At 49.9% G+C, this 17782-nt stretch overlaps 1 protein-coding gene and 1 long non-coding RNA gene across 6 annotated transcripts in view; both read right to left on the minus strand.

The window, feature by feature from the left end:
* PLXDC2 (plexin domain containing 2) overlaps positions 1-17782 on the minus strand; it is a 786648-nt gene that overhangs the window by 265841 nt on the left and 503025 nt on the right. The window lies entirely within an intron of this gene.
* Positions 829-17588, minus strand: LOC140847792 (uncharacterized). 3 transcript variants are annotated; one of them, XR_012127980.1, is made up of 4 exons: positions 16712-17536; positions 8051-16127; positions 2625-2706; positions 841-1400 (listed from the first exon to the last, which is right to left on the minus strand). It is a non-coding gene; the product is annotated as an uncharacterized lncRNA (long non-coding RNA). The 3 variants fall into 3 exon arrangements; XR_012127979.1 differs by having other exon boundaries at positions 829-2706; positions 16712-17535; XR_012127981.1 differs by lacking the exons at positions 841-1400; positions 2625-2706 and having other exon boundaries at positions 15798-16127; positions 16712-17588.

Here is a 17782-nt window from a genome sequence, read left to right on the forward strand (position 1 = left end):
CACGGTCATGCCCACGGCCTGGCCGGCAGTCGCGGCCCTCACCCATCCCCGCCGGCTCCTTCCTTCTCTGTGCTTCTCCTCCTACCTATGCTGGCTGCAGCCCCCAGCAGCCTCCACCCAGGCCCTGGCACAGAGAGGGCTTGTGGGAAGGGGGAAAAGGGGCTGCATCCTGGAGTCAGACACATGTGGATCTGAACCTGCAGCTGGGATCTGAGCAGCCTCGGGCAAGTTAGTTAATGTGTAGAGACTCAGGTTTTTTATTTGTGAGGTGGAGACAGAAATCCAGGCTTTGGAAGGGTTTTGTGGGGGAGCAAACAGGGTGATATATGTAAAAGGCAAGTGATACCTCATGAGAGAAGGGGGTTCAAGCCACCCCCCACCCCCTGCATTGTTCCCTTTCCACACCCCGCTGCCCTCTTCCCTCCCAGCCCATCTGAAGGTCCCTTTCTGGGCACCTAGAAAACCAAAGGTGGGAAAAGTGACCACCGAGGACACGCTGAGGAAGTCCACCACCGTGTTCTGAACCCTCTGTCTCTGTTGTGGTAAACGATGACTTTCATTTACAAAGCAGATGAATACTAAATCTTCGTGAAATTAAAAACTATATTATTTATGTGAGCGGAAACAGAAAATGTTCCATAGCTAGCAGTGATCCTGCTTTGTAGGAGGAACACTAAAATAATTAAAACCACTCGTGCTTCAGTAATAAATAATGATAATAAATAAATGTCCTGACCTTAAGCGAAAGTATAAAATTAAACCCATTTGGTATGTAAATCCATTCAGGATGCTATCAAGTCTCCCAGCTGAAGACGGTGTGTGACAGAGGAAGCGTTCACTACATGAATTTTGAAAGGAAAATCAAAGAACAACAGAGTTGTGTGTGTATTGACTCATTATTGTACTTTAATTCCATCTAATGCTGTGTGGAGCCTCGAGGCTGGGACATTAATTTCCTGCTTTTTCTGTTTCACCAATTGCTCACGGAGACCGGGAGAAAGAATTTCAATCCTGGAGGGTGAAATCAGGGGAGGCCAGAAAATTGCAGGAGAGGTGGGGAACTGAAACAGGAGGCAATTTTTAACGTGTTTACAGAACAACGATGAAAAGAAGCAGGCAAAGGATGGCGCTGGGGCTGGGGGCGGGATCTTGAGAATTTGGGACACAAATCAACCAGGGGGAATGAAATGTCCCTGGTCGTGGGTCCAGGTGGGAATCACTCCAGGGTCCAGAGAAGCTGGGCAGGAAGTCTGCGGATGGCCTCTAACTTCAGGAAAACGCCAGTCAGTTCCAGATGGTGCCCCTCCCCCAACAGTCCAGCGCCTGGCTGCACCATGAAATCACCGCGTGTTCCACAAAGCCTACGGCATCGGCTCCCTGAATACAGCCATCCCAGGAGACTACAGCGACGTGCCAGGCAGAAAAATCGGAAACTTCAACCACTGCTGTATAATAACTCTAGCGACACCCTTTCCATTTTGTCCCCTTTTCCAAGGCCTGCCACACCACACCTCTCACCTCAGGCTCATAGCTGCCTGACAAGGCGGGTGGAGCAGGCATGGTTATTTGAGTCTGACAGGTAGGGAAACAGAGGCTCAAGAGCTCACAGTGAGTGCCTGTCAGGGAAAGGATGAGGACCCTGCTCCCAGGCTGACACTCTTGGGTAGCTTGCCTCAAAGTGGGGAGGGAGATGGAAAGGAAGGTTGAGGAGCATGCGTATTAACCTGCAGACCTGGCCTCAGGTGAGCCCCTCCTTTCTCTCACCTCTTGGGTTTAAAATGAGAGTCCTTCCTTGGAATTTCAAGCTGCTCCAGGCCAAGATACCTAAACTGGTAGAATGGGCCCAAGGCAGGCCTTTCCCAGGTGTAGACACTGGGTTTCAGAGTCTGGGTTTTAGGTACCAAAGGGTCAGTAGTTGGGGAAAGGTTCTCTGGACCGCCTGGTTCTGCCCGCACATCCCCTGGGGGCTGTCTCCCCATCTCCCTCTCACCACTGCCCAGAGGAGTGGGGGGAGAGGCCGCCTTGCAGGAAGAGGGACCCACACACTCTGCTGTCCAAGAGGACTCAGAATCACCAGGGTCCAGGGGGAGGGGGCCCCAGGGAGAACAGAAGTCCTGTGGGTCTGTTCAACGCAGACCCCGCACTCCACCTGCTGATATTATCTCCTACTCTTCCATGTGGAAAGGATGGGAAAATCCAACCCAGGTCTTCTGGGGTCTGAATGGTTCCAAACCAACCAGGTTTTATTAACAAAGCACTGGGGTAAATGACTGAATTTCTCCACTTTTGAACCTCAGACATTAGAACTCATGGAATTGTCAACAAGCCACCAGACAAGGTACCCTGATGACTGAGATGTTCTTTCTCCAACTTGGGTAACAGCCTCTGCCCAGTACTGCCCCCACCCCTGCCAGAAAATCCGCATCCCACTCCAAGTCAGCTAGGGTGTTCAAGATCCCCTCTGCCCCTGCTTGCTGATTCCTGCATACCTCCACAGCCCCCAGGCAGAGAGGAAAGCCCCCGAGAGCACCTGTGTGGTAGGAAAAGAGCCTTAAAAACCCATACAACCAAGAGCTTTTAAACAAGGCCTCCAAGTCAGGTGTAACATTCCTGGGTCAGCTTACCTGTAGGTCAGGGAGCTTCCCCCAGAAGATGGTCCCTGTGCTCCCAACAGATGGGGGAAGAGTCTTCTCCTCTTGGCTGTCCCTGAGAAGGAGCAAGGTCACCTCGAGCTCTCTGTTCCTCCTCCTCTTTTGGGCAGAAAAGCCAGACCCCTGGAGTGGCTGGGAAGGGGACCTATTATCCCTTCTAAAAAGTCTACTGACCCCCAAGTGTGAACTGACCTGGGGACAAGCCTGAGCTGCAGCTGTCCTGGCAGGGGCCTGACCAGGTCTCTGCTCCCTAAGCTGCCTCAGGCCTGCTGCCAGACGGATCCTGGGCTTCTCTGTGGGGTGCCCCCCGCCGACCTCGGCCCTGCCGCCCCTGGTCAGAGTGTGCCTGTGCAGCTGCTCTAGGACACCAGCAACAGCTCCAGAAGCTGAGCTCAGAGATGACTGGGCTCCATTTACAGAACTCCTGGGTCTTCAGGCCAAAGTGACCTGGAGCTTGGGATGGGTGGCATGAGACTCAATGTGTGGGAACCAATCAAAGTAACCCCAACCCCCTGGAGCTGCCACCACACAGCCTCATGCCCTGGGCTTCTAACACCCCAGCTGTATCCTTTTAGTGAAGCCCATGGCTGCCACAGGCCAGCTGGGACCCATTCCCCAGGGGCTTCCCTAACTTCTCTCTTTTTGCAGCAGCGAGTGCAGGCTGGTGTAAGTGGGTGCCAAGAAACGAACACTCCCTTGGCCACTCATTTGCCAAACAGGTACTGAAAGCCTTCTGTGCACCCAGCCCAGTGGGAACAGCTCAGGGCCTGATGTGGATGGGTGCCAAAGGAAGGATTTCAGGGGGAAGTGAGTGTCCTTAATTCTTCACTGGACACTTCTCAAAGACCTGCGTGTGGCAGAGTCGGGGGTTTGGAGGCAGAGAGAAAGACCACCTGGTGGAGGGCTTGGCAGCAAAGACTTCAGGGAGGAGGTGGCAGGGCCAGCAGAGGAGTGAATGCTTCTCAGGTGGAAGGGGCCGAGGAAGCAGTGAGGGCAAAGGTGGAAATGAAGCGGCGTGAGGAAGCCTTGCTCCTCCTGTGGGGGTGCATGTGGGTGTGAACGAGCAGGTGAAGTTGGAGCCTGTGAGGACAGGGGGCTCTACCTGAGGCCTGGGGTCTCTGGACAGTGGGGGAACAGGCTGGAGGGACTGGGACAGGATGCAGAGAGATCCGCTTGGAAGCCTTTATGGTGATCCAGGGGAGTCTGGGCGAGGGCCTGGCTGGCCCCATGGCCACGGGGACGGAGGGGGTCAGACAACAGAGATCACTGATCAAGTAGAATTGATGGTGATGAGCCACTGAAGGGGTAAGGGGAGGGAGGAGTCAGGGATGACACCAGGGCTGGACCTGCAGGTCTGAGTCAGGAAACCCAGCAGGAGGCTGAGATCTGGAAGGCTACGTGGGTGATGAGGTGCCCACTGGCATCTGAGACTCTGCTCAGGAAGCAGCTGGTTGCGTGGACTGGGAGCCCAGACAGAGGGCGGGCCTGGAGATGGGCAGGGACGCGGAGCCTCCTGATTGTGTCCAGCGCTGCCCTTGCCCCTTTCAGTCCACTCCGCAGCGTGGCAGTCAGAGGGGCCCAGTTCGAAAACATGTGGGCACTGACTCCCACGTGTTCCCTGCCCAGGACAGGCGCACCCCTCCCTCAGGCTCCTGCTCCTTTTCATCCCTCTGCCTGGAGTGCTCCTGCCCACATGGCCCCCCAGCCGCTTCAGGGCTTTGCTCCAATGTTATCCAAACAGGCTTTTAAAGCCACAGCGCGCCTGACTGTCTACCCTTGCACTTCCTGACTTTCTTCTCTGCTTTATTTCTCTGGGACATTTTCCACCACCTGACATTTACTTGTTTATTTAATTACATGTCTCCATCCACTAGCAAGTGAGCTCCATAAAGGCAGGGATGCTTGTTTTGATTAGGCACACAGTAGGTGCTAAATAAGCTAAATTTGTGTATTTAGTGAATGAATGAATAAATTAAGAGCCCCTGGCTGGCCTCTACCACACCCTCACTGACCTTGGTTTTCTGCGACCCTGGTCGAATCTGCTTACCCTAGCTCAGGGCCTGGGCATTGAAGGCATTGGGTCCTAGAAGGGCTACTGGGGACCCTCAGCTCTCAGCAGCCTGGACTTTGGACCCTGCTCCTGCAGCCTAGAGACTGAAATGCAGCCGCCCTATGAGTGGTGATCTCAGCATGCGCCTGGGCCCCCTGGGCCTCACATAGGTCTGGATAGGAATGCAGAGCCTGGGCAAGACGCTTGGAGCTGGATGGAATTTACTCCTCTGAAGGCTCTCTGAATTTTAAGGTCTTGAACATCAACTCACATGGTTTGGTGGGGCAGATGCAAAAAATAAAACCCCAAACCTACAGGAAACAATCTGGGGAGTGCAGGAGGGGGAGTGTGAAATGCACTAACCATATGGGCCAAAGCCTGAACAAACAGAAGGCAGAAAGGACAGCCCAGCCTAAGCACAGTTTAGAATGCTGCTTGGGCAGAGGCAGAAAACTTAGAATGGGGTCTTCCTTCAAGGCTGCCTGCCCCACTGGTGCCAGGGCAGGTGAAATATCAGAAGAATAGAGTAGAAAAGGTGGCAAGGCACAAGCGGGGCCTGGGAGCTAGGAGGCCCAGCCCTACTGTCAGCTCTGCCACAGACACTGTGTGACCTTGGACACGCTCCTTCACTCTCTGGGCCTCTGCTTTTGTCTGCAACACAAGGGGTTTGAACACTGGGCCTTCTTGCTCTGCTACCTGCCCCATTTCTTGATATTTAGGCAGCCTCTTTCAGAATGGCTAGCTGGGCTCTCCCAGGAGGCCAGCTGCATGTCCTGGCAAGTTATTACAATACAGTAGAACCGAGAATGGGAAGCCACAGTAGTTCAGTGCATAGTTTGTATAGCTGAATGTGGTGGCCTCATCTGCCCTGCACTGCAGGCACTAGCACCCCTTTTAAAGGCCATGAAGCCCCAATATTTAGGAAGGCTCCTCCAAGAACTGTTCTGGGTAACCTGTACCCTAAATTTAGCTGCTGGACTGTGCGGTATCCAGATGGCTGCTGGGGTTGGCTCTGTTTTGCTCAACTCAAATTTTCCTGTGAAGCAGAAAGGAAAAGCTTGTTTCCCTGCAGGTCCCAAATGTCTGTCTGCTGACCCTTGTCCAGCAGGGGTTTTAGGAGCCCTTTGCTGGAGTCCTGGGCCAAGGCTACTCAACTTGGCTCCTGCTTCAAAGGTGACTTGGATTGACATTGCTGAATTCCCCATCTCTGCTGCAGTGTGGAGAGGAGCTGAGCTGAGGTGGGTGGGAGGGCAGGACTCCAGAGTAACCCGCCGAGGCCCCCAGCTCCAGGCTGGCCCTCTCAGGGGCACAGGCCTCTCCTCCGCCTGGACACTCCTGGGCCACCCTATTAATAGACGGCTGCAAGAGCACTGCCTCCTCCACAGTTTCCATTTCACTTGCACTCGATCTGGCTGCCCCAGTGGGGACAGCTTCCTTGCAAAACAAACAGCAGAATCAATATTTCCTTCACCAGGGGAGGTGTAGGGGCTTCAGTTGCAGGCCCTCTCTGCACTCCTGCTGGCTGGGTCCAAGGAAAAGAGCCTATAGGCCACCAGGCCCTTTTCTGCCTCAATTCAGCAGATTACATTAAATGAACAGACATTTATCAAGCACCTTCAATGTGTCAAAGCCCGTGGGGCCGGAGGGAGAGAAGGATGATGGAGGCGGGTCCTTGGCCTGAAGAGCACGTGTGTCGCAGGTTACAGTGTGCTGTGTAAGTGAGGAAGGGTAGAGACAGAGGACCAGGGTCTGAAATTGTCCATCTGGGGCACAGTGGTGTTCCACACAAAGGTGAACCAGACCCACATGCCCCCCAGCAGGCAAGGTCTGAGTGTGCAGAGACTGTCCCCTGGGGGGTTGTTGAAGCACCCCGCCCCTAACCCTGTCCTGGCCTAACGGGGTGAGGATCCTGGGTGAGCCAGCACCCCTGGGGGCTGGAGGGGCTCCAGGTCAGGCCCAGCATCATTTCTCTCTGCCTCTTCTCTGTGTCACTCAGTCCCCTGCAGCGACAGCATAGAATAACTTGGGCCTCAACTTTCTGTGCATAAAACATCCTGGGGGAGCTTGTTAAAAATGCAAACCTAGGCTGCAGCCCTACAGATTCACAACTGATGAACTTTGGTTGGGGGGGAGGCTGTGTGTGGGAATCTGCCTGTTAGATGGTGCCTCGGGGGTTCTGAGCAGGGAGCCCTCAGATCAGGCTCCGAGAAGCACTGCCCTGCATGTGGGCTTCTTGGGTGGGGGCTGTGGGCATTCAGTCCCCCCGCAGCCCATTTGCTGATGCCCCCTGAGCACTGGCATCAGTCAGCATTTGACAATGATGTTTGCTGGACGACTCCCTCAGGATGGAACCCCAGGCCCCTGAAGTCTAGCGCTCATTTCTCCACACCACAAATCTGCATGCCCAGGCCTGTTCCCGGGATGGCTTCACTGGCATGCCACTTAAAGGGTCTTTCCCATCTTGGCATTTATGAACCTCAGCATCAATGGGACATGAGTGTGTGTGTTTCATCAGAATCCTGGGTCCAGGCAAGATCCAAATTCCACATTCCCAAAAGATTTGAATACAACCCAACCCCCACCACTTGCTGTCCCTCAGGTGTAATGAGAGACCTAAGAGTGATGGGACAGTGGCCCCCATACCATGTACATGCTCCCTTGAAGGCCCTCTCATGTTTCTCTGTGTTGGCTAACTCGCTGGCCAGCTGGCCTGTCCTGACCCCCACTGGGCTCCACTATGAGCAGGGTCCTTGTCCGCCCCACAAAGAGACTGCAGCAAACATCTCCAGCTGACCAGTCTCTGGGCCCCAGGCTGCCCCTACCCGGGCTGCTCCAAAGCCTGCCTATGGGTGGCCTCCATTCAGGGGACAGAGATGGTCAGCACATACAGTCACATTTTTGTTCACAAGCTGGAAGTCCATGTGATGGCTCAGCAAAGAATAGAGTCAGTTGCTCTGTGTCTCCTACAAACAGCTCATGACAACGGCCTTTGTCCTCAGGGGGCCTTGGCAGAACTGGTCACAAATGTCGTGGGGAGTGAGAAGCCAGGAGGAACCACTATTGTGGTATGTGCGGTGTGGAGAAAAACCACAGAGAAGGGAAAACGGGTTCGCCTGTGGCAGGAGCACCTCCGAGGCCCAGGTGCCTGTGGGAGTTGTGGGAAGACCAGGCATGACTGGGAGTGCCGTCGGAGTGCTGGGCTGGAGTCCCCTGGGAGGGGGTGAGTTGGAGCGGGTGAGGGGTGCTGAGGCCCCACGGTGTGGCTTCCTTGCTTGGCCTGCTCCCAGGTAGACGAGTGCCCTTCCTCACTTGGAAAAGGGAGAGGCCTGGGCCTCATGTGGCTTCTTACCCATTCAGCCTGCTTGGTGTCCAGCTTTGCGCCTGGCTTGGCAGTGGGGAGGCCAGCGGGAGGAGCAGGCCTTGCTCCTAGTCAGGAAATTCAGAGGGAACCAGCCAGCCAAGAAGGCCCAGAGATGCTTAGCGTGTGTGCGGTTGTCAGAGCTCTCTGGGAAGACTGGCCAGAGGGGTAGGCCCCAGAGACAGGTGGACTTACGGCAATCAGGGGACAGGTTTGAGGGCTTTCCTGAAATAAACCAGCATAGGAAATAGGCCAGAAGACACGTGAGAAAAAACATCACAACGGGGCCAGCACACAGCCTTTCCTTCTCCAGCCCCTACATTCCTGGTCACTGTAAACTCAACCGCCCTCCCTGCCCTGGTGTCAGGATCCAGTGTGGGGCAAGGAGGCAAAAGCCCACGTGGACTTTAGACCCTGGACACAGAACAGCTCACACGGCATGTTTTAGGATAATAACGGGGACTAATGGGGAAGTGGTGCTTCCTTTCTCCAGAGCTGCAATTAAACCCTGGAATATGGGTGACACGTACACCCAGGAGGACACGGCACTGTTAGAATTCTGCCAGCAAACATTCTAAAATATTCATGAAACATGGGGCCAGGCCTGCCTGTTAACACTTCAGCTGGTTCCCTCCAATAGAGGGAAAAATGGGCATCAAACACTGTCATCTGTCCCTCTGATCTTTCCGGGTCCTGTCATGGAGTGAAGTGGGTGCCAGGGCAGCCCAGGGAGGCTGCAAGGGAGGGGGCTGGAGTAGAGCTCTCCTGGTGGCTTGTATTTCTGGGTAAGCGGGCTAGAGAACAGTGAATTTCTTCAGACTATGAGGCAAAATAATTGATTTTCCAAGTCTTACTCCATCAAAAGGGATTGGTGGGAGGTCCCGGGGATTCCATTCCACCACACTAACCTCCTCTGTGAAAGGGGCATTGTTATATACACAAATCTCCATGAATGGCACAGGCAAAGCAAAATGTCTAAAAAAAATAAATTGGCCTTTGAAAGAAAATAAGGAGGAAAAGAATAAAATGAACTCCTGCCTGCCTTGGTTAAGAGTGTCTTCAGAGCTTCTAGACACACTGACAGGGAAGCACAGTGCAAAATTGCTGCAATTTAACAGGGCGTCTAATTAAAAGGAGCGACACGAAGGGCTTTTTCTTCCTACCCTGGGTTTTGCTTCTTTCTGTGCAGGGTTCAAAAGTATGACAACTCGAGGACAAAGATTTATGTCCCCAAACAATAAGAAGTAGCATATCGGCTACTGAATTACTGGTTTTTATATCCTTCTGTCCCATAAATGCTGCCGAGACTTGCTATGTGCCAGCTGCTCTGCTAGGAGCTGAGGTCACGGAGAGGAGTTAGACCCTGGTAGGGGAGGAGAGTTTAGACAACTGAATTGTAGTGTTGTGTGTGCTAAGGCCATGGAGCATGCGGCTGCCCCAGGTGGATGGATGACCTGAGCACAAGGCCCTTCTTCTTCTGACCACACTAGGAAAGTGGGCCTTCCATGAAACCATTCCATTACCTTTATTTTGAAAAAGTAATGCTTTCAGGGAAGGGGGGATGCGAGGGACTGAGGAATGGGTCTGGGTTTCCTTTTGGGGTGATAAAATGTTCTGGAACTGGAGATAGTTGCAAAACCTTGTAAATGTACTAAATGTCCCTGAACTGTGTGCTTGAAAATGGTACATTGTATGGCTATGCATATTTCACCACAATTTAAAATAAGTCATGTTTTCTGAGGTCACATTCAACATAAGCTCTGTTTACAACCTCAAGGGTTACCCAACAATCCCTGAGCCTGGTGGCAGGACAAACCTAGACGTGAGGCCTTCCCTGAGGCCTGCCGCTCGCTTTCCCTGTGCGCAGTCCCGGCTCCCCGCTAGGCCTAACCGAGGTGGAAGGAGTCTGTCAGTCCACATCACAGCCACCCTCTGACAGGCCACCCAGAGCTGCTCCCCATGGCATATTCTCCAGTGCTCTGCCTGGCCTAAGTGTGAGCTCTCTCTCACTCTCCGTGGCAGTGTGAGCACAGTGCCGACCCTCCCTCGAGAAGAGGGTGCTGCTGCGAGGACCCACTTCTGGGATGGTGGCTGGGGGGCTCGGCACAGTCTCACCCCTTGATGCCTCCTGTTCCCAGTTACATATGGGTTCCTCCTTTTGGAAAGGGCACCCACCATGCCAAAGACTGGAGAGGCCACCAGGTTTGTGGGGGGTGGAGTGAGGGAAGGAGGAGGTGGAAATGGAGCTTTCAGATTTGGCAGCAACCCCAAGCCAGACCCTTCCGAGGATTTGCACTCGGCCACCCAGCACTGAACTCATCTTCTCTGTCTCCCTCCTTCCCATGACTGTGCAGATATTTAGCCTCACCTTCTTGCAGCCAGCAGTCCATCTGTTAACATGCTGGCTAGACGGGGGCCTAGTGGCACAGAACTGACCCAGAAGTAGGTATAATCCTTTCTTCTAAATGTGATTAATACCATCGATAATCTTGTCACATAAATCTCCTGGTTAGCAGTGAGCTGCGGCTATCAGTGCTAGACTCCAGGAATCTTTCAGTAACGGATTCTGCCTCCTGTAATCTATCTCCTGTTTTATACCAATTTCAGCTGCCACGTTGCTGGCACTTGTGAGAACTGCCCTGACCTTTAAAGGCACCAATTCTTGGGAGCAGTGTCTTGCAGACGAGGCCACTAGAGCCAATACTTTCACACATTTGGCCCTCCTGATGGCCCCCTCGGCATCCCTCTGAGCGTCTGGACACACTCTGATGCCAATTCCTGCTGTGGATCTGGTAGGGACCATAGTCTGTGTCTTCTGCTTAACCTTCTTGCTGAAGGCTGAGTGTCACTCTTGACATGAAGTGGTGTTGCCCGTGACTTTCTCTGTTCCCCATGGTCATCCCCTAGCCTCCATGCTTGAGGACTCGCCCAGGCACTGCCAATATGGAGTTACAGTATCACCAAAAGCTCGGAAGGACATGATTAGCTCAGATGGTTCCTATGTTTCTCCAGAGAAATTAAACCCAAGTCAAAGTCACTTCTAGGACCTAAGTTACCAGTGTGAGCACCACTGGCCAGAACTGATGCATCCCAAATGTGGATCCTGTACTCCCAGGGTTTCTCCCCTTCTAGTCCACAGAAGGCAAAACTGGGGGGAGGGTGCCTTTTTCCAGGAGTAAGGCACACATCTCTGCTTCCAGTCCCTGAGCAGTGCAAGAATAAACATCCTTTGAGCAGCACTGACGCCTGCCCAGTATGGGTTTTGGGCTGCCGGCAACAGCTGGTTAAACAATTGGGCTGCAGTCTAATTTTGCACCCGGACTCACGGGAGCAGCTGAGGGAAAGACACCACACGGAGCTGCTAGGCTGGCTGGAGTCTGCCTGGAGAATCTCTCATCTTCTGAAATAGGCCCATAAGCCTCAGCTTATATTTGGGGACAGTTTCATCTAGGCGGGTATGTGGGTTTGGAGAGGTCTCTGCTTACAGAGGGCCCACCTTGGGTCCCTAGGACTGGCGGAGTCTTGTAACTCTGTAAAATGACCTGCTGGAAATAACATGGTCAAAGCTCAGTCTATGAAGATGGGCAGTGGCCGAGACCATAGCTCTGGTGAATTTCTCTCCTTTCAGTGACAGTGAGATAAAGGGGAGTAGAGATGGTAGCAAAGAACTTTCTTCTGGATTAAAGTCAGGGAGAAGTCAGTTAGTGCTTGGAGCTTTTGTTTGGCTTGGGCAGTTTTTTGATTTAAGGAATTTCCTTGATGGCTCTCTGAGTTTGATCAAGAGCCTTCTGCCAGGGGAATCACCAGCAGAGTATGTCTATTCCCATTTTCTTACTGCTGCTACATAAGAGACCCTCTGTAGGCTCTCTTTAAATGGAGGCTGCAGTGAAAGTCCCACCCTGCCCTCAGAGATCTGTGTCTGTCCTGCATGACATCAGTGCGTGTAAAGGATGCCCCGGGCACCTCCCTTTTCCGAGGAGACACTGCTGTGGGTTGAGAGAGGGGCATGGGAGGCCTGAAGTCTCTTGCTTTCATTGCCCTTTGAAAGTTTTCCAAATCTGAGCCCAAATGCTAGAGGATTTAGGCAGGTGGTCATTAGAAAGCATCTGGAGACATATTTTGACATTGAAGATAAAGATGTGATGGTATTTCATGTCAACTCAGCAGAGAGGAGATCAGCAGGCCATCCTGCTCCTTGATTAAACTTAGCATCCAGAGCATCCTTTGCAAAACATCCGCCCCTACCCGGGTGGGCCTCTTTAAGGAGATACCGAGAGGAGATGCTTTCACCAAGCACAGTAGTTTCCTGGGACAGCCGGTTGCAACAGATTACTGCAGACCGGGTGCCTTCAACAACGAAAATCGATTTCCTCTCAGTTCTGGAGACCGGAAGTCCAAAATCAAGGTGTCAGCAGGCCATGTTCTCTCTGAAGTCTCTATGGGAGAATCCCTTTTTATTTCTTGCTGCTTCTGGTGGCGCCAGGCTTCCTCCAGGCCATCATTCCTGCCTCCATTACCACATGGTTGTCTTCTCCACTGGTCTGTGTGTCAAATCTCCCCTTCCTTTCTCTTAAAAGGATACTTGTCACTAATTCAGGGCCCACTCTGATCTAGGATGCTCTCACCTTAACAGCCTTACTTAATTACATCAGCAAAGACCCTATTTCCAAACAAGGTCACGTTTGGAGGCTTGGGTGGACAGATATTTTGCGGGCCCTATTCAACCCACTACACAGAGAGTAGTACCCTGAAAGTAAAATCCTGTCCATCAAACCCTGCTTTCTCATTGATGAAAATGTTTTGAAGAAGAGACTGGTTTCTCTGGAGGAGGCCTATCCTAAAATATAACTCATATGTCTGCCGAGCTGGGGCAGAGGTGCCAGGAAATCTTAGCAGTTTCACAAGTGGCCACAGGACAGGGTTAGGGCACAAAGCCTCCCAACTGTGTTCTCAGTCCTTAAACTTGATGGCTGAGGGGTGTTCTGAGAAGCAATCGCAGACACCTGGGAAAGCCAGCGCCAGCCCCCTGGGGGTCCTCTAGCACCTCCATCCTGAGTTGGTGCACCTCTAGGCCCTTTCTCGCTATGCCCTCCACTACCACTCCTGGCTCAGTACTGGGGCTTAGAAATGTTAAATAACAATAATAATAATAATAACACATCTGAGTGTGACACTTTAATAGCCAATCTGTCATGTTCCTACTTTATTTCTGAGATTTTTAAGAACTGTGCCCTTCCTGCACAAAACATCAGGGTGCATTTATATTAAAAAATGAAACTAATTAAAATGTAATTAGCTGCAGCCCTATTTTTCCAATCTAAAAAGATTTTTCTTCCTCATTTTGTGGTCTGCCTGGTAAGCGAACTATTGAAGGTGGGAGATGCTGGAGGCAGGAGCCTGGTGGCAGCTGCGTCACCTCTAAGTGAGGCCCCTGGTTCTGAGGTGGCATCTGAGGGAAGGGAGGCCAGGAAGCAGCCAGAGGGGAGGACAAGCTACCCTTAAAGTCATCAGAACTCAACCCGCTTAATGAGTGCTTATGTCCTGGCACAGTTTTTCAAAGGCTGAACTCCTAAGGTGAACCACTAGCGCTTAAACACACAGTGGTTCTGTCGGCCCCATGGTGCTGCGCTCGGTGCGTGCGGCTGCCGCGTGAAGCAGATGGGTCACACTGCCCGTGATGTGGCCTATCCTTCATCACAAAGGGGATGCCAGAGGGGAGGGCCCTGGGGGGGATCATCCTCCAGCAGGGAAGCTGCCTTCACAGAAGTCCTTGCCAAACCAGCTGGACTGCAAGAACCTTCTCAGTAAATAAAGCGCCTACATCTGCTGAGTGAAGAAATGAGAGAGAATCTGAATGTCATGCAGAATGCTGGGAAGGAAAGAAGGCTGGGGACCAGTGGATGAGGACCGGCAGTGTAGCCAGGCTGGGCCATGGGAAAGAGATGTCTGCCTCGCCTCAGAAGAACACAGGAGAAACCAGCTAGATGCTGTGTTCATACTTCGTATTTTCTCAGATGATAGTTCATATCTCCAAAAAATCAGCCCTCAGAAGCTTATCTTTCAAACAAGACTCATGTTTCACATGCTGTCACCACTATCCCCAGCATTTACTGAGCACTCATTGTTTGCCTAATGATGGGCTGGATTTTTTAACCTGGAAAAAATACACGTACAACTCCTGTAGGCACTAGTGCTATTATCCTCATTTTACAGATGAGGAAAATGAGGTCGCAGAATGGTTAGGCAACTCTCTAGGACTCCAGTGATAGGAGTCCAAGGCTGCCAGTACTTAAGGGCTGTACTCTTTCCAGTTCATGCTCTGCCTTGCAGGGTACCAAGGGCTCACGTGCACACTCCAGACAGAATCACTGCATCAGAATTGGGGCCTGCTGCTGGTGTTTGGCTGAAGGGTGGGACATGATGAGGGTGGAGGTGCAGAGAACAGACGAGGCCTGCCGAGGTGAGTGGAAGTGTGATCACCAAGGGCCTTGAGCCACTTTATCTTCAGGGCACGTTAGAGTATCTGTACTTTTTCAAAAAGCAGAAGTGTGACAAGGTCAGGTTAGCAGCAATGGAGAGAATGGATGGGAGGGAGTGGGCAGGGAGGCTGTCTGCTCCCGAGGTGAGAGTCACTGGGCCCAGCCTAGGCAGTAGAAGTGGAAATGGAGGCAATGAACGGACTTGAGAAATATCTGCAAGTGGGCTTGATGTCAGTGATGAAGATGGGAATGAGCTGCGAGCCGAGGGCTTGCCTGGCCAGGCAGGCGTGGACCCAGGCCTGAGCCAGGAGTGCAGGGGAGGAGCAGGTTTGCGGATATCCTCGGATAGGAGTTTAATTCTGGGCATCTAATATTTGAGGTTCCCAGCAGTGACTGAAGGACAGACATCCAGGGAAAAGAATTGGGAGTTTGAGGCGTGGGTTTCAAAGTGAGAAAGGTCTGAGTTCAAATCCCACTTCTACCACCGTTGGTCGTAGAGACAGCTGGAGCACTGAGCGAATTCCCTAGGCTTTCTGAAACTCAGTTTCCTCATGTAAAATGGGGATAATTGCAGACTTACCACATGGCTTTATTGTAAGAACTGAGACAAAATAAAGCTCTTGGCATGGTGCCCGGATCTCCATAAATGGTTGAAAAAGCAAAACAAAATGAAAGAACCACCACAACAATACAACTGTCTCTACAACCTCCTGCAAACAGAATGTGGGCTGGAGCCCAGGACTGCTCAGGTTCTGGGCTGGAGACCATCAAATACAGGAGGTGACTGTTCATTTCATGGAAGCACAGTGATTGCTTTGCCAAATGCCTTGCTCTGGGGTCCCTCTAATCAGTGATGAGCTACATGCATATCAAATATATTTGAATCTATTTGTAGGCTATTGACTACTATCACTGAGATGCCACAGTAAGAACGAGAAGCAGTCACGGAGCTTCTCTGAAATGAGAATATATGACCGTGGAAAACTGGAGTAGGATTTTCAAAAGCGCACAGCTATATTTTTTAGTAAAGCAAGTGAATTTCCATGACTACACCCTCTTCTACCCATAATACAATGTGATATTTACTGAGCATATAGCAGGCAAGTGTGAGACACTAGCGATGCAAAACCTAAGAAGACAGGATCTTTTGTCTGACCCACATTATAGAGGGAGAGAGAGACAGATGGGGAGGGGAAGGCCATAGTAATAATAACAGCAGATCATGCTTACAGAATGAGTATTAGATACTAGATATGCTGTAAGTGCTTTACATTATTAATTTATTTAATCTTCCCCACAACCAAATAAAATAGATGGTATTATTATCCCATTTTATAGACAACAAACCAGGCTCTGGGAGGGGGACTAACTTGCTAAAGGTCACATGGCTAGAAAGTAGAAGAGTCAGGATTTGAACTCAGGCTGTCGGATCTGCAGTCTGGGCTTTGAATGTGTTGGCAAAGAGGTTAAGTACTTATACATCTCCTGTGCAGCAGGTATCCCAGGTGGGAGATGCTGGGAAATGAATTCTCTACTGAAGCTGTAGTCAAACATTTTTTTCAAAAATTGCTATGCAAATGCTGAAGTCCCTAAAAGGTGGGAAATACATAATGACTTTTAAAGAAAACATCAAACAACAAAAACAACAAATTTTTAGGTGGATGCATTTGTGCAAAATTAATAGGAAATACATGTTAAGATTTAACACTCAAACATTCTTAAATGTTTCACACTGAATTAGCTCAATCAAAGTACATCATTTGTACTTTGGACTATATAAAAATTTCTAAAACCAGAGTATACCCTTGGCTCCTATCAAATAGTTTATTAAAAGAGTGTTGATCTCAATAGAAAAAGAACATTCTATAAACTTCTTTTAAATAATGGGCAAATAAAAACCTAACTATTAGTAAAAAAACAAAAATTAGCTACCTTCATCACAATTACAATCACTGAAATGCACTTAGGAAATCAGAACTCAGCGTTCTGTTAACAAAAGAGGGTAGATTTTGAATGGAAAAAAGGAATTTCTTATGCTAAGCATTTCAGATTTTGCATATACTCTTGCACCAATAAATACTAATGTAATGATTTTTTCTAAAACTAGGATCCACATTTTTTATTTAACAAGAATGCCCAATAACTAACACACAAACAATTTAAATGGCCTTACCAATAGTGCTTCACGCAAAATACAGGCAATTATGGGCTCACTCATTCTTTCGCCCTTTTTCAGGAAGGCAGGAAGGCTTTTGCGAGATCAGTCACCGATCCTTCATTGCATAGCTATAAAAACATATTTCAAGATATATATTAAAATAGATATGACATCTTAAGTACATGCTATGAAAGCTTTCCTGAAAATACTTTTAAACATTGTTGCAATTTTTTGTTTCAAATGATTACTTCCATCATCTATATGGTTTCATTAATCAAATGAATATATAAACTTGCATGAGTGAACAATTAGTGACTTGAACACAATTTTCATATGCATTACTTTTTAGAAGAGAATCTGGAGACACACGGGCTTGGTTTTTGAATTCAAGGACAAGAATCATGATTCTACAAATTCATACCAAATATTAGGATCTAGAGCGTAAAACTATTTTTGAGTTCTGATAGCTTAATAGTGCAGTAGATTCTATGACTTCCAAACATGGCTATGTACTATTTTATATGTGCATTAATTTTAAAACATGCCTCCTTTCTGGCAAAATTTCAGAGTGTATTGAAGTAAGGATCACAATTAACATTCTAGAAAACTGTGTTTAAATATGTTTCTCAGGTTTTTTAGCCTCCTCCCCAAGTAGGGGAATCTAATGGAAAAACAAGAGGGAAGAACATGATAAGGGAGGTTTTCACCTTCAGATTAACCAGTGTTAGGTAACAGTAAATCCCACAGGAAACTTTCAAGGAGCTTCCGATTTGAAGAACAAAGAAACACTGGTATTAGCAGAGGAATTTGAGAGGGCAGATAAGTCAGTAAACGGTGTCCCGATGAAGCTGTGACCCCTGGGTACTGGATCCCCTAATCTCTGACCTTTAGCTTTTTTGCATTTCTCCCCACCTCTCTTTGGGGTTCTTATCTGTGGTCTTGCAATCTAAAATTGCTTTTAAAAAAAATAGTCTAAAAATTCACAAAATAAACAACACAAAAACAAACCTTAATGTAAACTATGGACTTGGGTTGATAATGTATCATTATTGGCTCATCAACTGTAACAAATATACCATATAATTG

Source organism: Manis javanica, chromosome 2 (assembly GCF_040802235.1).
Source record: "Manis javanica isolate MJ-LG chromosome 2, MJ_LKY, whole genome shotgun sequence".
Classification (NCBI taxonomy): Eukaryota; Metazoa; Chordata; class Mammalia; order Pholidota; family Manidae; genus Manis; species Manis javanica.